Genomic DNA, 25522 nt, shown 5'->3' on the forward strand with positions numbered 1-25522 from the left:
GAAAAGATTGTAGAGCTGAAGTATTGTCGTATTCTGCCAACTGAACCACGGAAAAAAAAAAAAAATACAGTAAATCATAAACATCTCATTTCCGCCGAGTTAAGGTGGACGAACTGTAACTGGATAAGTATTGAGGGGAGATGTTTTAGAGGACTGGAGGAAGCAAGAATATAATAATGAATAAAAGTAAAAAAAAAAAAAAAAATCGCGTAGCAAAAACAGAAATACAGGAAACAACACGGAGTGGTCTTTAGTGTGCGATAAAATATTAAACGCAAGAATAGACGAGTAGGACCCAAATATAAAACACTAAAAACGACAGAAAAATAAAAACAGAAAAATCAACCACTGCAAGAGATATAAATAGCAGACAATATAACGAATTCAGAGGGGCTCAAAAAAAGAAAAAAATATATATAATCCAGGTGAAAAATACTGGGGTTATTTTTGGAAACTTGGAGGAAAGGGGGAGCCGAAAACAATTCTGAAAATGAGTTAAGCTTTGGCATAAGTTTCATGAACGATATACGTATTTTTCAATGGCCTACATACAAAGTTTAATGTATTCATGATTTTCTCGTGCATTTCCTATGAGGCTCAACCTTCTGGGATCTGGGTGCTTCTCTCAGCTAAATAATAAATTGACATAATGTAAATAAGTAAATAAACAGATAAGTAAATAAAAAAAAAAATTATAAGAATGTTAGTAATCAGAAAGAAAATGTAAAATATTTAATGTTTCCTCAAGGGGATGACTGATTTATTTTTTTTAAGAGGCGAAAATTCATGTTTCTTTTAAAACCTGGTGAGCTTATATCATCATCAGCGTAATGGAAATACGAAAACAAAAGACCAGTGCTTACATGAACGAAAGAGAGAGAGAGAGAGAGAGAGAGAGAGAGTGTGTGTGTGTGTGTGTGTGTGTGTGTGTGTGTGTGTGTGTGTGTGTGTGTGTGTAATAACAGGAATGAACAAGGAATGAGAGATGAGAGTAAGAGATGGAGATGAAAGGGGCAGATGAAGGCACACTGAAGAGAAAGAGAGGAAAGAGGTTTGTTTAAGTGAGGAACACATTGTCAGATACAGAAAAGACTTGAAGGCAAAGAGAGAAGAGAATGATAGGAAAGAGTTATGGATGAGGAAGGCATGCATGGTATGATGTGAAAAAGTATGAAATGAAATTATATAGAATGTAAAATACGAGAATGGAAAAAAGTATGGATGATAGATACAGACACAGACACAGAATAATATGAAATGAAAGACGAGAGAGAGAGAGAAGAGAAAGAGTAGAAAGCTATACATGATGGACAAATATGTGGAATGTGGGCAAAAAATGAAGTAAATAAGAAAGAAAATAAGGAAAAATATACAAAAATATAAAATGATGAAAAAAAAAAAAAGAGGAAAGACGTATGGATTAGAGAGGCAGATACAGTGATGATGGAAGAAAAGAGAAAGCAGACAGAAAGGAAAGAGGAAAAAAAAGAGATGAACTAGTAAGGCCAGAACGGTAAGAAATGGAAGAAAGTAAGACTAAAGCAGCAGCGAGGAGAGAAAAGAGATTGAATAATATAATAAGGATGAGAGAAGGAGACGTAATGAAATACAGAGGGATGACGGAACAATGAAAGAAGAAAGAAGATAAAGATATGGAAGAAAGAGGAAACATGGTGAAATACAGAGATGATGAGTGAAAGTTCAAGAAAAGAGAGAGCACAAAGACAAGAAAGATTTGTGGATGAGAAAGGAAGACATGGTAAAGGACAAGATTATTACAGCCGGAGAGAAGAAAAGAGGGGAAGAAAAGAGGGGAAGAAAAGTCTAGACAAGAGAGGAAGACATGATATCCAAAAAGATATAAAATGAGAGCACAAGACGACAAAGATTAGACAGACAGACAAGAGATGAATGGATGACAGACAGACATGGTAGGACAGGGAGAGATAAGAGATCAATAGAGAGGAGAAAGAAAGGGGAGGGGAAGAGAGGGATGAAAGACAGACAGACGTGGTAAGAAATAGAAAAAAAAAAAAAATCAAGGGAAAAGAGGGGAACAAAGGGGAAAGAAGAGAGAGGTATGAGCCATGGGAAAGGAGAGAGAGCCATGGGAAAGGAGAGAGAGCCAGGGGTAGACAAGGAGAGGAGGGCAGTTGTGAAAAGATGAGCGCGCCATTATTTATTTACTAATTTATTCTTACATTAATCTGGATTTAGAGAAATTTATATGTGAGAGGAAAGGCCAAGTGTGTGTGTGTGTGTGTGTGTGTGTGTGTGTGTGTGTGTGTGTGTGTGTGTGTGTGTGTGTGTGTGTGTGTGTGTGTGTGTGTGTGTGTGTGTGTGTGTGTGTGTGTGTGTGTGTGTGTGTGTGTGTGTGTGTGTGTGTGTGTGTGTGTGTGTGTGTGTGTGTGTGTGTGTGTGTGTGTGTGTGTGTGTGTGTGTGTGTGTGTGTGTGTGTGTGTGTGTGTGTGTGTGTGTGTGTGTGTGTGTGTGTGTGTGTGTGTGTGTGTGTGTGTGTGTGTGTGTGTGTGTGTGTGTGTGTGTGTGTGTGTGTACATAGTTCGGCGATAATGGCGTAGCAATGAAAAGGAAAGTTAAATACTGTATAGTACTGAGAAAAATGCTGGCGAAAAGAAGAAGGAAGAGCATGAGATAAAGCGGAGTAAGTATGAAAGACGGTGTGATAGTAAAAGAGAAATACAAGACTGGGAACTAAGTTTTTCTTTTATTTAAAACTTCGATTGCGGAAGGAATGCCAAATCCCAAATTCCTAATGGACATTTAACACTCATGACTTTTAGGTGTAATCAGCCTGCATCCAACAATAAAAAAGGCAGTCAGCAATGATGTAGAGAGGTCAGACACATTCTAGCATCATCGCGTTCTTTATGAATTATCGTAAAAAATTGGGAATTTTTGCCTGTGGTGGATCTCTTAGTTGGAATAAATGCGTCTAACGTTAAATGGAATAAAATGCGGAGTTACTTATTTTCTGAAATTACGTCAATCAAGGCAGATTTCAAGATTCTTTCTAAGGTGTGTTTGATGTGTTTTTCTGGCCCAACCAAAACTGCCATGCTTTATCCCGAAGGAAATTGTTTCCTACTTCACAGTCAAAGAGTCATAGAAGTGTTGGGCAGAAGAGGAATGGCTCTTGCAGAGAAGTAGGAGGAAAATGAAATTAGCCAAGAAATTATGGGAGAGATGAAGAAAGGGGAAAATGAATAAAAACAGAATATATGAGGAAGGGAGGGGCAAGTACACGGTATCTACAAGAGAAATGATCGACAGACACTTAGACAAAACGATTAGAAGAAGCAAGTTATATTTACTAAGAGTCAGAAGAAGAAACATTACATACACGCGCGCAAAAAAAGAGGGGGGGAGGGGGATAAAAACGCACATTTAAACAAGGAAAGACATACTAGCAATCAAAACTAAAAAAACTGAGAAACATAAAAATACTAATCTAAGGCAAAGAAAAACTGAATAAAGATGGAAGGAAAGGAGGAGGAGAGGCGGCCAAGGACACAAGGGAGGTGATAAAGTGGTGAGGCGCCCGAGGATGTGATGATTAAGAGGGGAATTACTTTACTTCCTTCATCACCACCACCATCATCATCATCTACCCTCCCTAATTCCTACTCCTTCAATTAATCTCTTACCCCCTTCCCTCCTCTTCCCTTTCCATTTGCCATCCGTTTCTTGATTCGTGTGTCTTTCTCTGTCTCCACACACACACACACACACACACACACACACACACACACACACACACACACACACACACACACTCACTCTCTCTCTCTCTCTCTCTCCCCCCCCCCACCTTCAGCAAGCCACCAGGCCAACAGATCCCCTTAATAACTTACATCAATATACCCTGCTCCACTACCGCCTCTAAATTAATCCTCACCTCAATATCTCTCTAACCTCTTCCGTCCACTGTCTCTTTTTCTCTCCCTTTCTCTTACTCGCTCTACACGGCCTTCCTTATTCTATTTCTCTGTCTCTCATGCTTCCTTTCCTTCGCTCCTTCCACTATTATCTCCCCTCTTCCTTGTCTTTTATCATGTCTATCTCCTCCTGCTTCTCGTTGTTCTCTCTTTCTTGCCACTTCATCCTTATTCTTTTTCTATGTTTCCCACCTGTTTCTTCCCCCCCTCTCGCTCTCCAGTCTTTTTTCTCCTGCTTCTCTTTTTTTTTTTTTTAAACTTTTCCCATATTTGTCGAAGCACACTCCTCTTCCTCCTTTCTCACCTGATCCTCAACATTTTCTTCCTTTTACTATTACTTTGTTTCTCACTTCTTCCACTTCTCACTTCCCATTTTTTTCTACCCCTCTTTATTTTCCTTTCTTTCTATAGTTTTCACTTTTTCTTTCTGTTCTTTATCGCATCTTCTTGTTGCTGTTTCATCTTCAACTTCTTCCCTCTCCCTTTTTCTTCGCCTTCACTTTCTCCCTTACTGCCCCATTCCGATACCTTCGCTGCAATGTTCCGTCCATAGTGATTATGATGTATGTAGAGCTTACGGTTAAGTTGCAAGTTGTTAGTGGGGCGGGGTGGGGTTGAGGGAAGGAGGGTGGAGGTGGGGAGAAGATGGCAGTATAAGGTGTGAAGTGGGGGAAGGCTGGGATTGTGGAGAGGAGGAGAGATAAGGAAGGAGATATGGGAATGGGAAGGGCTTAAGGAGGGGGTGTGGGAAGGGGGAGGGGTACGGGAGGGGTGAGAGTTGAAGGTGTGGAGTGGGTTAAGGGAGAGGGTGCGGGTTACAAGGTACAGCTGAGGTATATACAAATACATAGGGAGATGGGATTTCAGGAGCTCTGCTGGTTTATTGGAAGTGTATTTTCCGCAGTAATAATAGAGCAAGTAAGGATCTAACCAACGTGGGTAAGAAGAGGATAAAGAAAGATAAAGAAGAAGGCTCTCTACACCTCCTACTTTTGGTACCACCAGAAGATTTTATTCAGCTTTTGAGTGCCCAATAGTACCATAATGATTCAAGATGGCTATATTTCACCCCAATGGTTTGAAATTTCTCTCCTACACTAGATTAAATCGTCTGGCAGAAGTATGAATAAAAAGAAAAAATAATAAAAACGAGATCATGGTAGTGAAAGGGTTAGCAGGCAGATACAATGATATAACTTAGTAAACAGGATCATAACACCATTTCAGAGGCTTGAGTTAATAAGGTGAAACTCCAATCCAATTCATTACTGGTGATTAATTTACTGTGTCGGGATCTCTCTAAGCTCTGACGGGGTTCCCTGACGGTGTAAAGGAACCGTTGAACTAAGCTGTGCAAAGACATAGGTAAGGTGTGATGTAGCACGTTTCCAGATATACGAGAGAGAGAGAGAGAGAGAGAGAGAGAGAGAGAGAGAGAGAGAGAGAGAGAGAGAGAGAGAAAATACTATCAAGCGCTTATTAAATTACGAGTGACAGGGTACGGCTACGAACACAACAGAAAAAAAAATTATATATATATATATATATATATGAGGGCAGAAATCAGGACTGGCATCAAACAGAAATCTCCATTAGTAGGACTGTCTTGAAGTTTAGAATGACATGAATCACAATATTTTTCCAGTCCTGTATCTGGAGTTCATGGATTACATTTTAAGGTAATCTATGTATCTATCTACGTATCTTCCTGTATCTAATGCATTCAGATTTATATTCGTAAAGCTGAAACATTACAAAATATAAATAAAAGTTGATCTGATTTTGTAGGTGAGGATATAAAGCCGTTCCATGTTCATATACCTGTGAATAATACACGCAGGTAAAATGCTCCATCGCGGAAAAAACGTGTCATTTATAATTCTCAGTTAAAAATCGTGCGCTGATAATACTTCATGCATTTTTATATTTAATGCTGATAAATGGAATGTTCTTCATACCGTAACTTGCAGGACATTTTCCAACTGATGCTGTTATTCCTTCTGTGGCCTTGATACAACTTTTGTCCGTCTGTGAGAGCTGGACGTTGCAGTGTGTGTGTGTGTGTGTGTGTGTGTGTGTGTGTGTGTGTGTGTGTGTGTGTGTGTGTGTGTGTGTGTGTCTCTCTCTCTCTCTCTCTCTCTCTCTCTCTCCACACTTCGGAGGTGGTGATGTCCAGATGGTTGGTGGCGGTGCAGTTACTGAACATGAGGGGAGCTGAATTAGTGAGGAGGTGAGCCTGCAGATACGAGCAGGTGGCGTGAGGCGTGTGACAGTGTCTTCATTAATTCTCCATGCCTTGCTCTCATACCACGTCACCCATCCACTCACCTGCTGGCAGTTTAGTAGTGAAAAATGTCACATGGTCACAGTGTCCGACAACTGAAACTCGGGTACAGAATTTCTCTATATAGTAAAACCCGATAGCACCAAGAGATTGTCGTCTGAAGAATGTAATATGAGGTGTGCCTGGTAACCTTAAATCTGAAAGGCATATATCAACGCCACCTATCATACTTTTCCGACACAGAGGTGTGTGGAGGAGCTTCATTTAGCTGAATAATTATGTACAAACTGTACCTATGTACAAGGATAGTCCTCTGTGCGTATATTACATCGGGTTCAAAAACAAAGTGGTGATATATATGAAAAAACTGAGCACAGTGAAGGATTCCATGTACCGTATCTTGTTATGCTTTAATACAAAATTCAACTACAAATGCTATCTTGTTATCAAAAAAAAAAAAAAAAAAAAATGCAAAGGATGATAATTGATAAAAATTAAAAACAAGACTTTTCGACTAAATCATCCTTGGAAATAGTGGATCCTGATGGTGTACAACAGCGGCACACCAAAAACGAAGGTGGCAGCCGGAAACCATGCTTGGATTTTATGATCGGCCGTCCACTATTCTGCCACTTGATCACCTCCTATCCTCACTTTCCTTGCTCTTCCCGGCTGTGGAACTTGCTTTATCTGCACCTAATGCTCGGCCACTCAACTCGGCTCCGTTCTAAATCTTCCTGTCAGTCTCACTCGCACGTCAAGTCCCCCTTACACTTCATCCATCCACCACCTATCTGTCTTTTTGGTTCATCCATTCCCCAGCTATTCTTCTTAATTCATCCACCTCTTATCACCTCTTTAATTCATCCATCCTCAAGGTCATATACTCCCTCCTTGTTCATCCATTCCCATCCTGTCTGACCTATTCGTCTTCTTAGCTTACCCAGCCACCTCTTACCCTCTGTGCAATCCATCCATCCTAAAGCCCGTCACTCACTTGGATCATCCACCCTCCTTCATCCATTCCCTCCCTATCCATCGTCCAATCCATTCTCAACCTATCCACCTTAATAATATACCGATCTTCCTCCTATCCACCTTTCTAATTCATCCACCCACTTCGATTGTCCATCCATTTCTATCAGCGTTTATAGTAGCTTACACCCATTCTTCTACCAACCCTCCAAACACGTCGACCCTTCCTATCCACTCCCCTAGTCCATCAGTTCCCATCCTATCCAGTCTTAGGCCTCTATTCCTGTCGGTTGATGAAGCTCCCTGACACCTTTTCCTAAGCTACTTATTTATTATAGCTTGTTGTCCCATTCTGTGTTACATAGATCCTTCCAATTTCACCATTCTCTGCATAAGTAGCGTACAAAAGGATATTAACCACCCATATCCAAAAATAAATCGCTAAGGAAAGGGTATTAGGGAGCCTCCTTAACCGACGGGAATAAGACCCTTAGATAATCCACCCCTTGCCCTCGTCTTCACAGTTACCGACCTCCCCCTGATCCAGCATCCCTCGGAAAACTGAAGTGTTGTTAGTTCTGTCAGCGTCCCACCTCGCCTACAGCTGCGGCCAATACAGGTGTGGGATATTCTCGAATGTATTTAAGAATGATTCTCTGTCGAAGCCCTGATTAGTTTTGTATGAAGGACAAGGAAAGGAGAGTGCCCGGTCTTCCCATGTCTCCTGTTCCTCCTACAAAAAAAACAAGTCATAGTTACGAGAGGAAAATTATCTAAGGTTATAACTGTTTTTTATAGGAAGATCTAGGGGAGCTGAGTGCAGAATCTCCCCGTGTCTCTACAGTTCTTCCTGCAAAAATGAATCTAAGTTACGACAGGGAATAGATCATACATGTTTTGAGATTCCCATCCCTGTTACTTCTATTTACACCGTTCCAGTCTCCAAACTGTGTGAGAACGTAATGAGATCTTAATAAACAAACCAAGTTATTATTTGGATTCATGGGTTCGCAATTCCCCGTTTTGGATAAGGCTTACTGACCGCAGCTCTACATATGCCTGTGCCTCTACCAATGTCCCTTACCTCTTACAGCGCTTGATATCAGTGAGTAGGTGTAAAATATTCCCAACATTAAAAAACACACATCCTTTCTATCACTCCACTCCACTGGCATTTCTAAATGGATGGAGTTGCGTTACAACTTTTTCAGGTTCCTAGGACTTACTACCAACTGAATAAAATCCTTTCAAGTTTGCTAGAATATAATAGTACGGTTATCCCGACCAAAACAGGGTTAAAGAGTATGTAACTTTTACAATAAAATCCGCTCGAGTATCTTGATGTGTCTTTGCTCCTCAATGTTATTTCACCTTAAACTGGACTGTAACCGCAGCCACTGATTACTCACGTGATTTTCTCATTTCTGTATTGGAATTCAATTTCGTTTCCCACCCAAGCTCAAAGTTTATTGTCGAGTAGTATGTGAAAACTTTCCATTTCCTCGATATTCTCCCGTCCAAGCGACATTTCCATTCTGAATAACTGCAGTTTTAAACAACTTTCTAAGTTGGTAAGGTACAAATTACCAATGTTAAGTTTCCTCCTGTTAACCTTGCCAGTGTTAAACCTCAGTCTTTCCTCTATTCTTGCTATTACCAAATGATCTTATTTTGATAAAGTGAGCATCCCCAAGTACAGCAGGGGTAATAGCGGCAATATCCGATTCCAACGGCTCGAAAATTTCCTCCTGAATGACATCGTATGGAAATAGCAAGAATCAATCTATCTATTGCCAGACACCATAATCCCGTAAGGGGTGCCCGTTAATCTTTGAGTTAGTTGTTTTACGGAAAGGGGCACTAACCCTCAGCCAACCCACTTGCTGACACGTAGGGAACACGTATGGGTTCCTTATATGGTTACCACCCAGCGTTGTAAATTATTTCCTGGCTTACAGGAAGCCATTAGGCTTGTCACTCAATGTAAAGCCACCTGAAATAGCAAGAATAAATGATAAAGTGACCGTCATTAAACTGTGATCATAAACCTATGCCTCACTCTCCTCTCTCCCTTTCATGCATCCACCTCCTACTTCAGTCAGCTCACAGTGATTCATTACATGCTCACACAAGTTGTAGCACGTTCCTAGTAGTGTGTGTGTGTGTGTGTGTGTGTGTGTGTGTGTGTGTGTGTGTGTGTGTGTGTGTGTGTGTGTGTGTGTGTGTGTGTGTGTGTGTGTGTGTGTGTGTGTGTGTGTGTGTGTGTGTGTGTGTGTGTGTGTGTGTGTGTGTGTGTGTGTGTGTGTGTGTGTGTGTGTGTGTGTGTGTGTGTGTGTGTGTGTGTGTGTGTGTGTGTGTGTGTGTGTGTGTGTGTGTGTGTGTGTGTGTGTGTGTGTGTGTGTGTGTGTGTGTGTGTGTGTGTGTGTGTGTGTGTGTGTGTGTGTGTGTGTGTGTGTGTGTGTGTGTGTGTGTGTGTGTGTGTGTGTGTGTGTGTGTGTGCGTGCGTGCGTGCGTGCGTGCGTGCGTGCGTGCGTGTGTGTGTGTGTGTGTGTGTGTGTGTGTGTGTGTGTGTGTGTGTGTGTGTTTTGCGCACATGGGGTGATGGTGTGTGTGTTTTGCGCACGTGCAGTGATGAGGTGTGTGTTCTGAGTCACAAACATCGGCTCTATCACCACAATGGCTAGGGTACGTCTCCAAGGTTCACACCCAAGTGCAAATCAAAGCAAGAGAACATTTTATACCGCACAGACCCATACCAACACGTGGACAAGTTGTTTATGAAGAAGAGACAACATTTTATGCCTGACCTATTGTGCCCTGAAAATAACCAACTTTTTCATGTGTGTAAATTATTTTTCCCTTTAAACATCCATGGCACTGAAAAATTAAGGTAAGATAAATGTTTACTATTGCATTACTCCTTCATCCAAACTTCAGCTAAACTTTGAACTTCGAGTTTATCATATATACGTTTTTTACGAATCTCTCTCTCTCTCTCTCTCTCTAGGTTCTCATACCACCAAATTTCCGTACCAATGACCCATCCTTGTCCACCTCCATATTCCTCCATCATTATATTTCCCATCCCATCCCATGCCCTCCCTCACCATCACTCGTGGCCCAAATTACGACTACGAGGGGATGACAACGGCCACCCTCTTCCTCCTAAAGCTTCACTGACGGCCATTGGAATTCATTCAGGAGGTGGCCAGTCCTAGAGGCGGTGACCATAGCAGTTTGGAGGGCTGGTGCAGGATACCGGGTGGAAGGGGGCAGTTATGGGGAGAGGTACGAGAGGGTAGCATCGAGAGGGAGACAATGGAAAGTAGAAAGAGTGAGAGAGGGAAAAGTAGAAAGAGTGAGAGAGGGAAAAGTAGAATGAAGGAGAGAAGGGAAATAGAAATGCTGAAAGAGATAGGAAACTAGGAGTGAAATCCCCCAAAAGGAAAGGTAGAAATGGCAGTCCTACATGGTGACTGCAGTTTTCAAGTTGGTGCAAGACAGTAGGGTGAAAGGTTGTCATGGAGAGAGAAGACAGTAGTAACAAGAGAAGAGAGAGTAAAGTACAGAGGGAGAGAGGGGAAAGTAGAAAAGAAGGGGGAAACTATAATAGGCAAGAGGAGGAAATTAAGAAAGAGAGTGAGAGAGGAAAGTAGGAGAAAGATCCGCACAGGTAAAGCAAAAAATGGCAGTACTAGAGGCAGTAACTATAGCATTTTGCCAGGGTCTTGCAGGATATTCAGTAGATGGGTTGTTGTGGTGGGAAGAGAAGGAGAGAGAGGAAAGTGGAAAGAGGGATAGAGAGAGAAAGAGGACGGCAGAATGGAGGGAGGGTGGGAATATAATGGGGGTGTGAAGAACGTAGAAACAAGGAGCGAAGAGTACAAAGAAAACATTTAGGATGGTGGCAAATATACAGACGATGACCACAACAGTCTGCCAAGCTGATACAAGACGGTGGGTCGAGGACGTTGTTATGGTGGGAAGATAGTGAGGGTAGTAATGAGAGGCGGCGAGATGAAAGGAAAGTAAGAGAGAGAGAGAGAGAGAGAGAGAGAATCACCAAAAGAAGAGGTAAAAATGTAGGTCCCACATGGTGTCCATAGCAGTTTGCCAGGATGGTGCTGAATAGTAGGTAGTGGGGTTGTTATGTGGCACGACACAGACAGACAGACAGGGAGAGAGAGAGAGAGAGAGAGAGAGAGAGAGAGAGGAACGTAGCACTGACAAACCAACGCAGTGTTTTGGGGGAACGTATGTCAAAGATACAAGGGAACCAGCTTTAGAACACAGATGTGAAAAAAAGAAAAAAAAAGTGAAGGGGATACTGAGAAATAAAGTAGAGCGTTGTTTGACAGTTAACTTGTGCTCTTGGTGAGGGGGCTGAAGGACAGGGAATGTTTTATATATATATATATATATATATATATATATATATATATATATATATATAAGAAACACTATAATCAGCAAACACTGCACAATATGATGCAAAATTATTAGTGCGGATTACTTCCGGTCCCTTCGTTGAAGCTCCCGTTAGTAAGGTAGGATATCCTATGTGAAAGAAAGAAAATGGGACCTGGGGGCAGAAGCAGTTAAGGCCGGACAAACTGAATAGGAGTGTATTGGAAGGGCTGGTTGGATGGAGGTGGATGGTAGGGTAGAACGCTGGGAGCACCAGACACATGCTGAAGATCAATGAAGTGGTTCGGGCTGTACGGAAGGTTTATATCAAAATTTTCTCCTTGAACGCCGAACATAACAACTAGGAAGTAAGCAAGGCCCGTGCAGTAACAAGATGATGGGGGCAGCGCAGAGAAGTGAGTGATAACGGGGAGACCTATGATGGGGAAAGGGTTGAGGAAAACGAGTAGCAGGGAAGAAAATGGGAGAACATGGTGGAGGGATAAGGAGACAGGGAACGAGGGTATATGGAGGTTATACTCGGCCTTTTATCTTATTATTCCATCCCCTCTATTTCCGGATTTTTCTTGCCAGACTTGTGCTTCCACTAACCACAGTAGTTCCCTCTTTTCATTCTCTGTCGCAGCGGTTATTATTTTTCTGTTCTCGCTCTCTTTCTCCTCTCCCCTCCAGGCTTTCTCCTCCTCTACCTGTATGCTTGTTGTGTGTGTGTGTGTGTGTGTGTGTGTGTGTGTGTGTGTGTGTGTGTGTGTGTGTGTGTGTGTGTGTGTGTGTGTGTGTGTGTGTGTGTGTGTGTGTGTGTGTGTGTGTGTGTGTGTGTGTGTGTGTGTGTGTGTGTGTGTGTGTGTGTGTGTGTGTGTGTGTGTGTGTGTGTGTGTGTGTGTGTGTGTGTGTGTGTGTGTGTGTGTGTGTGTCTTATTCTTTCAGGCATGTCTGAGTCCGCCCGTCCTCCAGTCTGTCTGCTTTCCCCTTCATCTGTCTTTCTCCTCTCTCTCTCTCTCTCTCTCTCTAGCCCAACTGTGATATTTTCCCTTTATTCCTTACTGCTCTTCACTGTTCCTTGCCCGTTACAGTAAACCTCCTCCACCTCCTCCTCTTTATTGCGTCCCTGCATAGCAACTCTCCTCTCTGCCTCCTCTCGTGTCCTTTGCATCTTCTCTCGCTATTCTCTCTTTTCTTTATTATCTCCTTTTATGCCCTCTCATATTTATCCCTCCTTGCAGGTCTTTTTCTATTCCCCTTTTAGCTTCATACGCACTTCCTCTCTCTCTCTCTCTCTCTCTCTCTCTCTCTCTTTTACACACACACACACACACACACACACACACACACACACACACACACACAATAGCCGTTTCTGCAACTTCCTCTCTTACCTCCCTACCCCATCCCTTATTGCAAGAGAGACGATTGGAGAAGAAGGAGGAGGAGGAGGAGGAGGAGGAGGTAAATGTTTCGAGATAATAATATACAGAAAACGATAAGAAAACGAGAGAGGGGTGAAAAGAATAATGAAAGAGGCAAAATACGGGAGACATGGAGAGAGAAAGAGTAGGAAGGAAGGTACGGACAGAGAACTAAGGAAGATAATATTGATGAGGGAAAATACAGAAGAGGTAACCCAAAAAGACAGAGGAGGGGATAGTGCAAAAGACAGAGGTGGGAGACAAGAAAGAAGAATATAGTGGGAAGAAAGAAACAAACATAGCAGTGTAATGGAGAGAGAGAGAGAGAGAGAGAGAGAGAGAGAGAGAGAAGAGGGGGGGCAGGAGGGTATCGTTGGTGGGCTGGAAGGAGCAATCAGGAAGGACAGATGCAAGTAGGGGGAAGGGAGAAAGGGAGAAATGGAACGAGGGAGGAGAGGAGAGGGAGAGGGAGGACTCAAACCAAGGTGGGACGAAGGATGAAAGACGGAAAGAGAAACATAAAGGACGGTAAGAGAAAGAAAAGAAGTAGGGAAGACTTAAAAAGATGGAGGAAGAAATGAGAGAGATGGGGAGGATCTGAACGAGGAAGACTAGTATGAAAGGAAAAAATAAGTGAAGGGAGGAATGGTGGGAGGGGGTTGAAAGAAGGAGAGATGAAAGGAGGGAGAAAGGAATAGAGGAAAAGGTAGGGAGAGAGGGAGAAACTGAGGGAGTGAGAGACGAAAGGAGCAAGGAAGGAAGGGAGGCAGGGAGAAACGAGAAAAGGAAAGAAAATCAGACAACAAGAGAGGAAGAATAATAGAAAGATGGAAGGTAAGAGAGAGAAACAAGACATGAAAACAGGTGGGGTAGTAATGAAGAATAGGAAGAAAGGAAATGAGAGAGAGAGAGAGGAAGAGAGGGAGGCAGACATCCGTGGAGAGCAATAATGGCAGCTGTATCAGGAGCAGTCAAGCAGGGAGAGAGGGAGAGAAAGGTGGAGAAGAGGAAGGGAGGAGGGATAAAGAGGAAGGGAGGAAAGGATGAAAAATGAAAGGATGGAGGGCGAAGGAGGAAGAATGGTAGCGATGGAGTTGGATAAAGGGAGAAAGAGGAAGAGGATAGGGACGGACAGGAGGAAAGGATGGGGTAAGAGAGAGGTAGAACTAGAAACACAATAGGATGGAAGGGATATAGGAACAGAGGGGTGAAGAGACGGAGGGAGAAAGAGAAAGAGAGCTCGACATGAGAAATGATGATGAAGGGAGAAAGAAGGGAGGTAACGATGGAATACAGTAAGGATGGAGGGAAGAAGATGTACAGAAGGACAGAATAAGGACAAGAGAAAGTAGGAGGAGGAGGAAGACAGGGAGAAGAAGGGCCCTAAATAGTCTTAATGGTAGCTTTAACTGAGGCGTTTAGAGAAGTAGGAAGTAAAGGAGGGAGAGAGGGATGAAAAGAGGAAAAGATGGAGGGTTGCTGGGATGAAGATGGAGAGAAGAACAGACAGAGGGAAGGCGGGATGGAAAGGGAGACAGACAGTCGAGGACAGCAGAAGAGGAGGAAGAAAAAGAGGAAGATGAAGAGAAGGAAAGATTAAGGGCGAGAAAGATGGAGAGGAGGAGATAGTGGTAGGGAGGTAGAGAGCGGCGTGATGGTGGGTGTATCAAGGTATATGTGTCCCCCTCTGCCATTTGCAAGAAGCAGAGCCATGTCGAGCGGCTGTTAACTCCAGCTCATGTTTCAGACTTCCACCACCGACTTTCATACTCCTCCAACATCCTTCTCTCCTACTTCTATCGCCATCTATTTCCTCCATCCTTCTCTCCCACTCCTTCGCCATCCTCTCCCTCCGTCCTTCCCTCCTACTCCTTCGCCATCCTTTTCCCCCATCCTTCTCTCTTACCCCTTCGCTATCCTTTTCCTTCATTCTTCTCTCCCACCCCTCCGCCATCCCTTTCCTTCATCCTCCTCTCATACCCCTTTTGTTACCCTTTTCTTTAATCCTTCTCTCCTCCTCCTTTGCCATCCTCTTCCTCCATCCTTCATTACTACTCCTTTCGTCATATTTTTCCTCCGTCCTTTTCCTTTCCTTCTTCGCCATCATTCTCAGCTTCTCTCTCGTCACCCTTCTCATCTCCTCCTCTTTCTCCTCCATCATTCTCTCCCAGTCCTTTGCTCTTCTTCGTCATCCTCTTATTCTATTACTCTCCTACTCCTTAACCATTCTTTTCTTCTCTTTCTCCTCCTTATCCTTCTCCCCTACTCTTTTGTCATTCTTCTCTTCCTGGCATCTTTCCATCCCAGCATCATTTTCACTTTCCAGTCTCCATTCTTCCCTCGTCATCCTCCACCACCTTTCTCACCTTCTCCTCCTTCGCACTTTCCTCGTCTTCCTCTTCCCTACGTCTCCTCACAGTTTCACTCCTCCTCTTCCCTCCTTTTCTTCTTAATATCCACCTCCTCCTCCGTCATTTATCTTTCCTTACCTTCCTTCTCATTTCCTGCTTCCCTCACTACTTTCTATTATATTTTTGTCTGTTTTCCTCATTTTTCATATTTTTTTCACCCCTCTTTTTCTTACTTTTTTTTCCATTCTCTCTCTCTTTCACTTTCTACCTTGTCTTATATTCTTACCACCTCCTTCCTCTCATTTTGATGGCTTCCAATTTTCGTCAGCTACTTTTTCCTTCTCATTATGCTTTCCTCTTCCCTTCCCCTCTCTCCTCTCATCTATTTTCTTCTAAATTTTTGGTCTTCTACTTATTCTTCATCTTTCTTTAGCTGGCTTCCACTCTTCTTCCATTCATTTCTTCCTCTCTCCATCAAATCATTCCTATCCAGTCCACGTTTTCCTATTTCTCCTTTATTGCTCTCTTCTTCCGATCTCAGTACTTATCATTTACCTCCTTCCTCTCCCTAGGTCAATTCTTTCTCACCTATGCAATTACAGTTTTCCTTACCTATTTTTTTAACCTTTCTTCCTTATCAACTCCGTTCCATTTTTATTACCAACTTATATTTTTATTTTATATCCTTCCAACCTCAATTTTTCACCCATCTCCTCCTTTTCTTCTTTCTTCACATCTTTCTTCTTCACATCTCGCTTTTCCATCATCATCTTCCGAGCTCCGTATTTCATCTTTCTTTCCTTTCTTCTTTCCTCATTCATTTCTTCTTAACATCCTCTTCATTTTGTATCTCCTTACATTTCTTATACATTTTTTTTTTTTGTCCTTACCAGCTTCTTTCCTACTTACATACTGACATTCCATATTTCCTTCATCTTCTTACTCTTCACTCCTTAATTCTTTACCTGTCAGTCCTTCGCTGCCTTGACATTTCCTCCATGTCATCTTCCTCAGTCCTACACTTCCTTCATTCAGTCTGTGTGTGTGTGTGTGTGTGTGTGTGTGTGTGTGTGTGTGTGTGTGTGTGTGTGTGTGTGTGTGTGTGTGTGTGTGTGTGTGTGTGTGTGTGTGTGTGTGTGTGTGTGTGTGTGTGTGAGCACGCGCGCGCGCATCTACGATTCTCTCTCTTCCTGCCTGCCTCCTTGTGTGTCTACTTCCCTCTTTCTTCACCTCCTTGATTGTGTATCAATTTTTCCCATTCCACTCGCCCCTCTTTTAGTGTGTCTTCCCCTCTTCATTTTATTTTATTTTTTCCAAGTCTGGCTCTTTGAACTTCCTCGTATTTCTCCTCCTTTTCCACTGTCCTTTCTCAGTGCCGACAACCTTGACTCTTTCCATTCCTTTTTCTTTCTTCTTGATTTCTTCTTTCTTCTCCACACCAACTTGTAACTCATTTTTGCTCTCTCCTTTTGTCCCTAGACTTTTACCTTTTCTTTGTTGGTCCATTATTTCTTTCTTAACACCTGTAAAACGGCGACTGCTTTTTACCAGCCGCGATAGCAGAGCTGGTATTGTTTTCAGTTTGTCTGTCTGTGTGTCTGTCCGTGTATGCGTCTGTTAGCACGATAACTTCGCAACCGCTCAAGATATCATCATAAAATTTTACAGGTGTGTAGTACGGTAGTGGTAATGATAACGAAGGACGGCTGATGATGGATAACTGTAATGATATTTACAATTATGACGATCGATATGACAGGAAGAAAAATACAGAGGACGGCTGATAGATGATGACTGCGACGACGACGATGATGATCTCTTACGCTCAGGAACTTAAAAATCATAGGATTGACTTTCGCCCACCCATCGAACGAACCTGAGCGCCTGATCCAATAAGCGAGCATTTTCCGGTATCGTTCGGCACCCAATGACGGGGTAATAGAAGTGTCACTCCCACGAGACGGCGACACTGTTGGCACTGCACAGAGTCACATTTGGCACGGGGAAAATGTTTATGCTCTGTCCATTTTCGTATGTCATGTCTGCATCTCTTTTTCTTGAATGATGAACTGTAAACACGAGGAAAATGTCTATGCTCTGTCCATTTTCGTTTGTCATAACATTTCCATCCCTTAATCTTGAATGCAGAACTGTAGACACAAGGAAAATATGTATGCCCCGTCCAGTCATAAATCTGCATCTCTCTATCTTGAATGCTGAGCTGTGGCACAACATTAACACTTGAATACAGTGCTATACCCACATCACTCCAACTTGGCCTAAAATTGTTCTCTCTCCTTCAATTTTAAGGTGTAGCAAAAGATTAACACTAGAATACGATGCTAGCAACAATGAAGTGCTATGAAAAAGCTGCAGGGTACAAGCAGTATTTCTTTTCTACGTGTAATTATCTGAAAAAGGACGAAAATCTTGGCCAGGTTAAGGTAAAAAAAAAAAAAAAAAAAAAAAAAGTATAGTACCGAGAGAAGCTGTGCGAAAGGCGTAGCAAGGAAAGATAAACACAAGCATTTGAATTTAACAACGAGGAAATGTTATGGGAAGGGTGCAAAACCGGAGTACTGTCTAATTACGCAAGGAAAATACAGTGATGCTTAAACCTCGGCAGACTCACACTATTTTTCTTCACTTCAAAACACCCAGAACTCATCCATCACCAGTTGGATTATGAATATTAAGTTATTCAAGCTGATACCACAATTAAACCTGAACGTCATTCCTTATCATTCCTACGGCAAGTAAAGACCTGTAATGAAAAAAAAAAAAAGAAGACAATTCAGCGTTTTTCTTTTCTTTTTTCTTTTATGCACTAGACAAAAATAACCTACACAGTGCTAGAATCGTAATGAACTCGAAATATTTTAAAGATCAGATTAATAATTTGACGATATTCTACAAATCTGAGCCTATTTCTCTCTGTTTCTGGAGTTTCGTGTATCTACCGACTTTCTAACGTCTTTTGAGATGACAGGTAACTTATGCAGGTTCTTAGTCTTGCAGGTTAAGGCGGCTCACTATCTTCCTTACCAGTTTATTTACGCCTGTGTCATATTAATTTTATATGTTATTGATGGAAACTGTATCGATATTAAAAATGATTCTGTGACATCCAAGAGAGCAATAAGATGTAGTAGGCAAAATAAATCACTAGGTAAGGGTGTAAGAAAACCTACTAAATCATATGGGTTAAATAATGTCTCTTATGCTATGTATGGAATCTACTGCTACTATTACTATTACTACTACAACAACTACTACTACAAATACACTAAAACAACAACAACAACTACTACTACTACTACTACTACTACTACTACTATACACAAGAGAGTAGTTCGGTGTATAATGTGCAAAATAAACCATAAGAAAGGGATGTTAAAATGACTCCTAAGCTCACGAGAATACGGCCCCGAAGCTTCCAGTAGGACGAATGTGTGTGCAGCGGATAACCATGTGTGAGAAATATTTGTACCACTCTATGGGACTAATTTATATCACTCAATGGATAAATATGTGCGGGGTGTCTTTCTCGTCCTTGGCTCGTAGTCTCGTCGGGTAAAGAGGTTCACTAACACCTCTTCCATCCCGATTTATTTTCCAAACTACCCATCGGCATCCACTTTTTGGCTTCTTATGTGTTTTTAGACACAGATTGCATGAATAACACACAAGAATATAGTACAGAAGCTGAATAAAAAATAAACCGGTAAGGAAGAGGTGTTACTAAGCTTCCTACCCACACGTGAATGTCGCCCCTTGACCTTCTCACAACGATCTTTTTCATGCTTATTTCTACTACCATCAGACGATTTTATTCAACTCAGGGGAAACTAATCGAACTGAAGAGGTTAAATATAGCCCTTCTTAACCCACTGACCCGTATTCCCGTCGCCTTAAGAAGCTATCTAACACCTCTACCGTACCGACTCATTCATGGACATGGCGCGATAGTATCCTCTTGTATGTTCTATATCCGAACTATGTCAATGTTAGAAGAAACAAATAACAAAAATGGCAATATCAATGTGTAGTATGGCAAAATAAATCGCCAGTGAAAAAGTGCTAGGTAGTCTCTATAACTAACGAGAATAAGGACCGCTGACTACAGGAGGTTTTCCCTAAGCTGAATAAAACAGTCCAGTTGTAGGAAGAATAAATTAGGACGTCATCAACTTGAAGGGCTTAACTAACAACACTACCCTACTTTGTGGCAAAATTATCTGTTATACCGTAATCTGACGAAAACACACACACACACACACACACACACACAACGTATGCGGCATAATAGTTGTTTTATACAGTCATGGATTTTATTACCATGCTCTTTTCTTCTCGCTTTCCATGCCACGGGTTTACGATGACTTAACACTGAGCAGAAAGAACATTTATAAGTATATCGTGTGTACGTGGCTGTAACTTCCACTGTATTATATGCTTTCGGTTAACTATTCCTACTTGGAGTTCCGACGACAAAACTGAACACTCGCATTTTCGGTAGCATTAATGTTAGATTCTGTACCATGGAACAAAGCGGAATTGGACTACAGGTTGCAGTATAAACTCTTCTTTCCCTGTTACAAAGTTCCTCTTACTCCATCCCCATAAGCGTCTTCCCTCTCGCCAATAACACTTCCTCCCTCCGTCTTCCTCCTCCTCAGAAGCGACAATTTCAAATCTTGTTTATACGAAGTTCTGTGTCATAAACAGTCTACGAACTGTCTGGCCGGGCTGTAGAGTGACACGGCAAAAATACGTAAATATCATCCATGTGTCACGGTGGAATACCTCGCTTCGGCAAGGCGTTAACTCCTTCACCAAAGATGGCACCTCCGAAGCTCAATAAACCGGTCTGGCCTATGCTAAAATAAACCACACAGCACGTCCTCAGAATGAAAGGCTGAATTTACGGTAGTACTAAGACCCGTACTCTATTGGGTTATGGAAGCTCTCTAACACCTCTTCCTAAGCGATATATTTTGCTGGTTCACCTTGCCCTCCTCTTCTATAGTTCTTAAATCATTCTAGTATCACCACACCATGTATAAATAACGTACAAAGCGATATTATCCAACCGTATAAATGAATAAATCGGTAGGGAGGTGGTGTTAGGGAGCTTCCTTAACCAATGAAAGGCCGGGCCGAACAGTCGCAACCTGGCCTCTGATAGGGACACGCAAATCTGTTGAAAACCCTGACAACCCAATCTCAAAATCAAGCATTATTTATAAACTCAATTCCTCTTATACATCCCAGCGTCAGCTTTCAAGAGGCAATTACTCCCTCTTCCATTAACCCGTCAGGGCTGTAAGAGTTTCAGAACTTGTACCAGTTCCTCTCAACCCCCCGGCCGGCCAGCTAATAGATTCCGATCTCTTGCCTGGCGACACGATGGGTACCAAAAATCAGACACTCCGCCAGTATGTTTCATGGCCTCATCAGGCAGAGTGAGGAGGGCAAAGGAGAGGTGGGCAAGACGGGAGGATGGATGCAAGGAAGGGATGACAGAAAGGAGGAAAGAAGAAAAGAGGGACGGAAGGAAGGGTGGAAAGGGAAGGGAAGGGAATGGAAGGGAAGGGAAAGGAAAGTAATGGAAAGGAAGGCAAGGCAAGGGAAAGAAAAGGAAAGGAATGGAAAGGAAGGAAAGGGAAGGGAAGGAAGGAAAGAAGGAAGGAAGGAAGGAAGGAAGGAAAGGAAAGGAAAAGGGGGAATGAATGAATGAGAGAAATAAATGAGGAAATGAGAGAACTCAGGCCCTGAGCTCTCAACGCAATGCGTCACTTGGTATGTCTCCTCCAAGCCTTGAACACGGATTCGCCATTCAGCCTCCATGACAGGGTTCGCTGTGGGTTGAAATGAGACTAAAGATAAACTAAGCCGACTCCGTATGACCTTGACCTTTGACCCCTTGACTCTGCTGACCTAACCAGCTCATCGCCCCTTCATACTGTAGGCTACCACTGACAAAAGTTTAGTCAAAATCCGTCGAAGGGTTCGGGAGATAATGCGCCCACACCCAAACGATCTTAACCTTTGACCTCTTGACCTTCCTGACCGAATCAGTTCACCGTCCCTTCATACTGTTTCACTGACAAAAGTTCGGTCGAAATCCGTCGAGGGGTTTGGGAGATATCGCACCCATGCCCATATGACCTTGACCATTGAATCCTCGACCTTGCTGACCTAATCAGTTCATTGTTCCTTCATACTGTATCACTGACAAAAGTTGGTCGAAATCCGTTTAGGGGTTCATGAGATACTGCGCTCACAAGGATAAACTAAGTCGACCCCATATGACGCTGACCTTTGACTCCTTGACTTAGCTGACCTAACATCTCCTCAACCTGAATCACTGACAAAAGTTTGGTGGAAATCCGTCGATTGGTTCAGGAGAGCTACGGACGCAAGGACGCACGCACGCACGCACGCAGACAGAGAGCAATCACTTAATGCCTCGATAGGTGGGCGAAGTCATTAAAAAAAAAAAAAAAAAGTACAAATGAGCATAAGAAAAAAGGTGATCAATATGCCGTTTGCTTATACTTGGCAACTAATATAAAAGAGTAGGACTTTCCTACGAATAAATGACAAGGACAGAGAAGAGAGAGGCTTCCGTTCACCAAATCCTTAAAAAAAAAAAAAAAAAGAAGGAAGAAGGAACATCCACCCAGTATAGGGAAGTGAAAAGATGGGGGACAGGAGAGAAGCTAAGAAAGGAAGCAGGAAGAGGAAGGTGAAGGACGGAGACAGAAGGGAAGAGAAGACTGGACGAAAGGAAGGCAGAAATGAAATGAGGAGACAGAAGGAAGGATAGAGAAACTTCATGAAAAGAGGGAAAAAAAAGGACAAGATGGAGAATGATAAATGCGTGAAAAAGAGAGGCTGACGTAAGGGAAGAATATGCAAAAAATATAAGATGCACCTCTAGAAAAATGGAACGGGAAAGTAATGTGTAATAATGGAACGACGATGGAAGAAAGAATTTAAGCAAGGAAACAAAGAATTACTGGGAAGACATGACACATACAACAGGCCATTTTCTCTTGGCGTAAGGCGATTCCCTTGAACATTTTCCTTACCAGTTTATTTCTGTATCCGGTATGCTATTATGCTTGTCTACGATATTTATGCAGTTGTGTGACTTAAAAGGAAATGGATAACACACACAAGCCAATGTTATGGCGTTAGAGAAAAATATATTGGATGTTCTTGTTGAGGCACTTGGCTCATCTGAACGTGAATCTGGTGACTGCACGCTGAGGCTGGCCTCATGCAGCAGTCCACCATCCTCTTTGCGGGGGACAGAAGTCGAGGGACATTTGTATAACAGAAGAGTGGGGTTGCTCGGTTATATCTGCCACCACGTGAAGGTTTCCCTCTCTTGCACCCAATAAATCGGTAAACAAGGAGTGCAAGACAACCTTCTACGTCTACGAGAATCTCTCGAACCCCTTTTCCTTAACAATTTACTTCTACATACATCACACCAATATTCTCGTCTGTGATATCCATGCCCCTCTGTTGATACTAAAATGAAATGAATAACACAAGACAATACTAAGGTGCAGGTTGTTAAATAAATATCTAAATTATACGTGGCAGAATGCCTATCTCCTCTAATAAACGACAATATGAATGCGATGACACTGATCTGTTGCAGGCAGCTCGTTTCCGGATTATCGATCCTGGGACTTTTTTTTTTTTCCTTAATAAATTAAAACAATAAAAGGCTGCAGAGAAAAAAAGCGATCGGAAGAAGGTGTAAAAAAGAAAGAGATAGAGGGGATGACGAAGAAAGAGGAAAGAGTTTGAAAAGAAAAGAGTTACAGGGGCGAATGAGATTAGAGAACAGTGAATAAAAACAAGATATTTAACTGCAAGAGTGTTAACACTTGCAATGGACGGTAAAACTTAGTCCTTTCATAACGCAGACAACCATTTTTAATTTATCTGTACTTTTCTTAAACGACTTTTATTGTTTATGATAGGCCTCTTGTACATAAGAACTTGGAAACAACGTCCATGAATATCTAAAGTACGATGGTGTCTTTTACGAGCCTTTTTGTTTTTGTTGCTGTGGTTTCAGGCTCATCTGAAGGTTAACCCAGTTGCCCCCATCCTGCAGTCCACCATCCTCCTTTCCGTGGACGGGGAGAAAGCCGAGGGGAGTTTGTATAACAGGGCCGCTCAATTATATCAGTGTCACCACGTGAGGGCTTCCATCACCTTGCTACCACCAGACGATATAACTGCGACACTAACTCATTTACTACTAGAAACCTCTCCTGAGATGATTGTAACAGAACGAAAACGCATCATGGTACTGTAAGTGTGAACTGGGATACAGAGGTGATACAAAAGCAAAATCGGCACCGATAACATGAAACCTAGGGAGTCTCTTCTTTCCTGCGTCGACCCTTCAACCTCTCACACTGCACCGTGGAGGTGGAGCTATGCAGATTGCCCCACTGATACGTTTTCTCTCTTACCCCCGACAAATTTCGTTACGATATGTATCACGGTGTGTGTGTGTGTGTGTGTGTGTGTGTGTGTGTGTGTGTGTGTGTGTGTGTGTGTGTGTGTGTGTGTGTGTGTGTGTGTGTGTGTGTGTGTGTGTGTGTGTGTGTGTGTGTGTGTGTGTGTGTGTGTGTGTGTGTGTGTGTGTGTGTGTGTGTGTGTGTGTGTGTGTGTGTGTGTGTGTGTGTGTGTGTGTGTGTGTGTGTGTGTGTGTGTGTGTGTGTGTGTGTGTGTGTGTGTGTGTGTGTGTGTGTGTGTGTGTGTGTGTGTGTGTGTGTGTGTGTGTGTGTGTGTGTGTGTGTGTGTGTGTGTGTGTGTGTGTGTGTGTGTGTGTGTGTGTGTGTGTGTGTGTGTGTGTGTGTGTGTGTGTGTGTGTGTGTGTGTGTGTGTGTGTGTGTGTGTGTGTGTGTGTGTGTGTGTGTGTGTGTGTGTGTGTGTGTGTGTGTGTGTGTGTGTGTGCGCGCGCGCGCGCCCTTTATCGCACTGCACAACTGTATATAGCAGAAAAAGCTTTGACGATAAAGTTCCTGATTCATCAATATATTCAACGCTTTCTTTTTGTGTGATCATAAACTCTTTTCAATAATATTCGAGACTTGAGATTCAGGAAACATAATCACATTTATTTTACTGGATTAAGAACTTTTTTATTGTTACGTTATTATACTCATATCTTGAAAAAAAAAAAAGTGACATTGTGCAGCGGGCGGGATTACTTATGGTGTTACGTACTGTGTAAAAACAATAATTGCCAAAGAATAAAGAGTTCCTTGATGGTAGTGAAGCGTAAGTACGGGTAGATGGATGATAGTGTGAGTAGTTTAGTGTCAGTGATGACGTGAGAGAAGACTTTATGATATTCCCGTGAATGATTGATTATATTTACCGGAAAGGGGTTAGGCAGGAAGTTAAAACAATTGGGAGAGTGGGAAGAAGAGGAATAGAATTTGAAGTAGGTGGATGATACTGTGCTGCCTGATAACAATGCCTGGACAATTTGTAGAATGGTTTTGGTTTGGCTACTGTTTGTGAGTGGTGATGTTTGAAAGGGAAAGCCTAAGATAAAGACTGCTGTGAGGATAGCTGACTGGCAGTGTTATATGATGAAGGACTGAGAAAGATGTGAATACTGAGAGATTATTACTTCCTTGTTTACGTGATAAAAAATGGTATGGAAGTATAGAAAATTAGTGGAAAATTCAGTCTGGTTAGTAGGTGCTTGGTGGAATGCACGTGAGGCTTGACAATATCACCAAAAACTACCCAGACACCTTGGCATGATGGATGTGAAAATGGGCAACTTGCATCTTGTCATCTCGGAATGGTTGATATTCCAGGATGTGGTGTGACGTACCTCAATGTCATTTACACTGGTGTAAGATGCAGCCATCACTGATAGAGGCACACACGAGAAAATTCTTCGGTCGTGTATTTCAAAATGCAAGATGCTTACATCATCAGATACTTTTTGGTGAAACTGTACCTGCAAGAGGTCTGCATGAAGATGTGTCAGTACTCACATTAGAAGGTTAGAAGGATACGCGATACTGGTGTGGAGGCATAAGAAAAGTCTAAAGTGAGAGCAGT

Source organism: Coenobita brevimanus, chromosome 68 (assembly GCF_032717465.1).
Source record: "Coenobita brevimanus isolate Jiangsu-jjx chromosome 68, ASM3271746v2, whole genome shotgun sequence".
Taxonomy (NCBI): domain Eukaryota; kingdom Metazoa; phylum Arthropoda; class Malacostraca; order Decapoda; family Coenobitidae; genus Coenobita; species Coenobita brevimanus.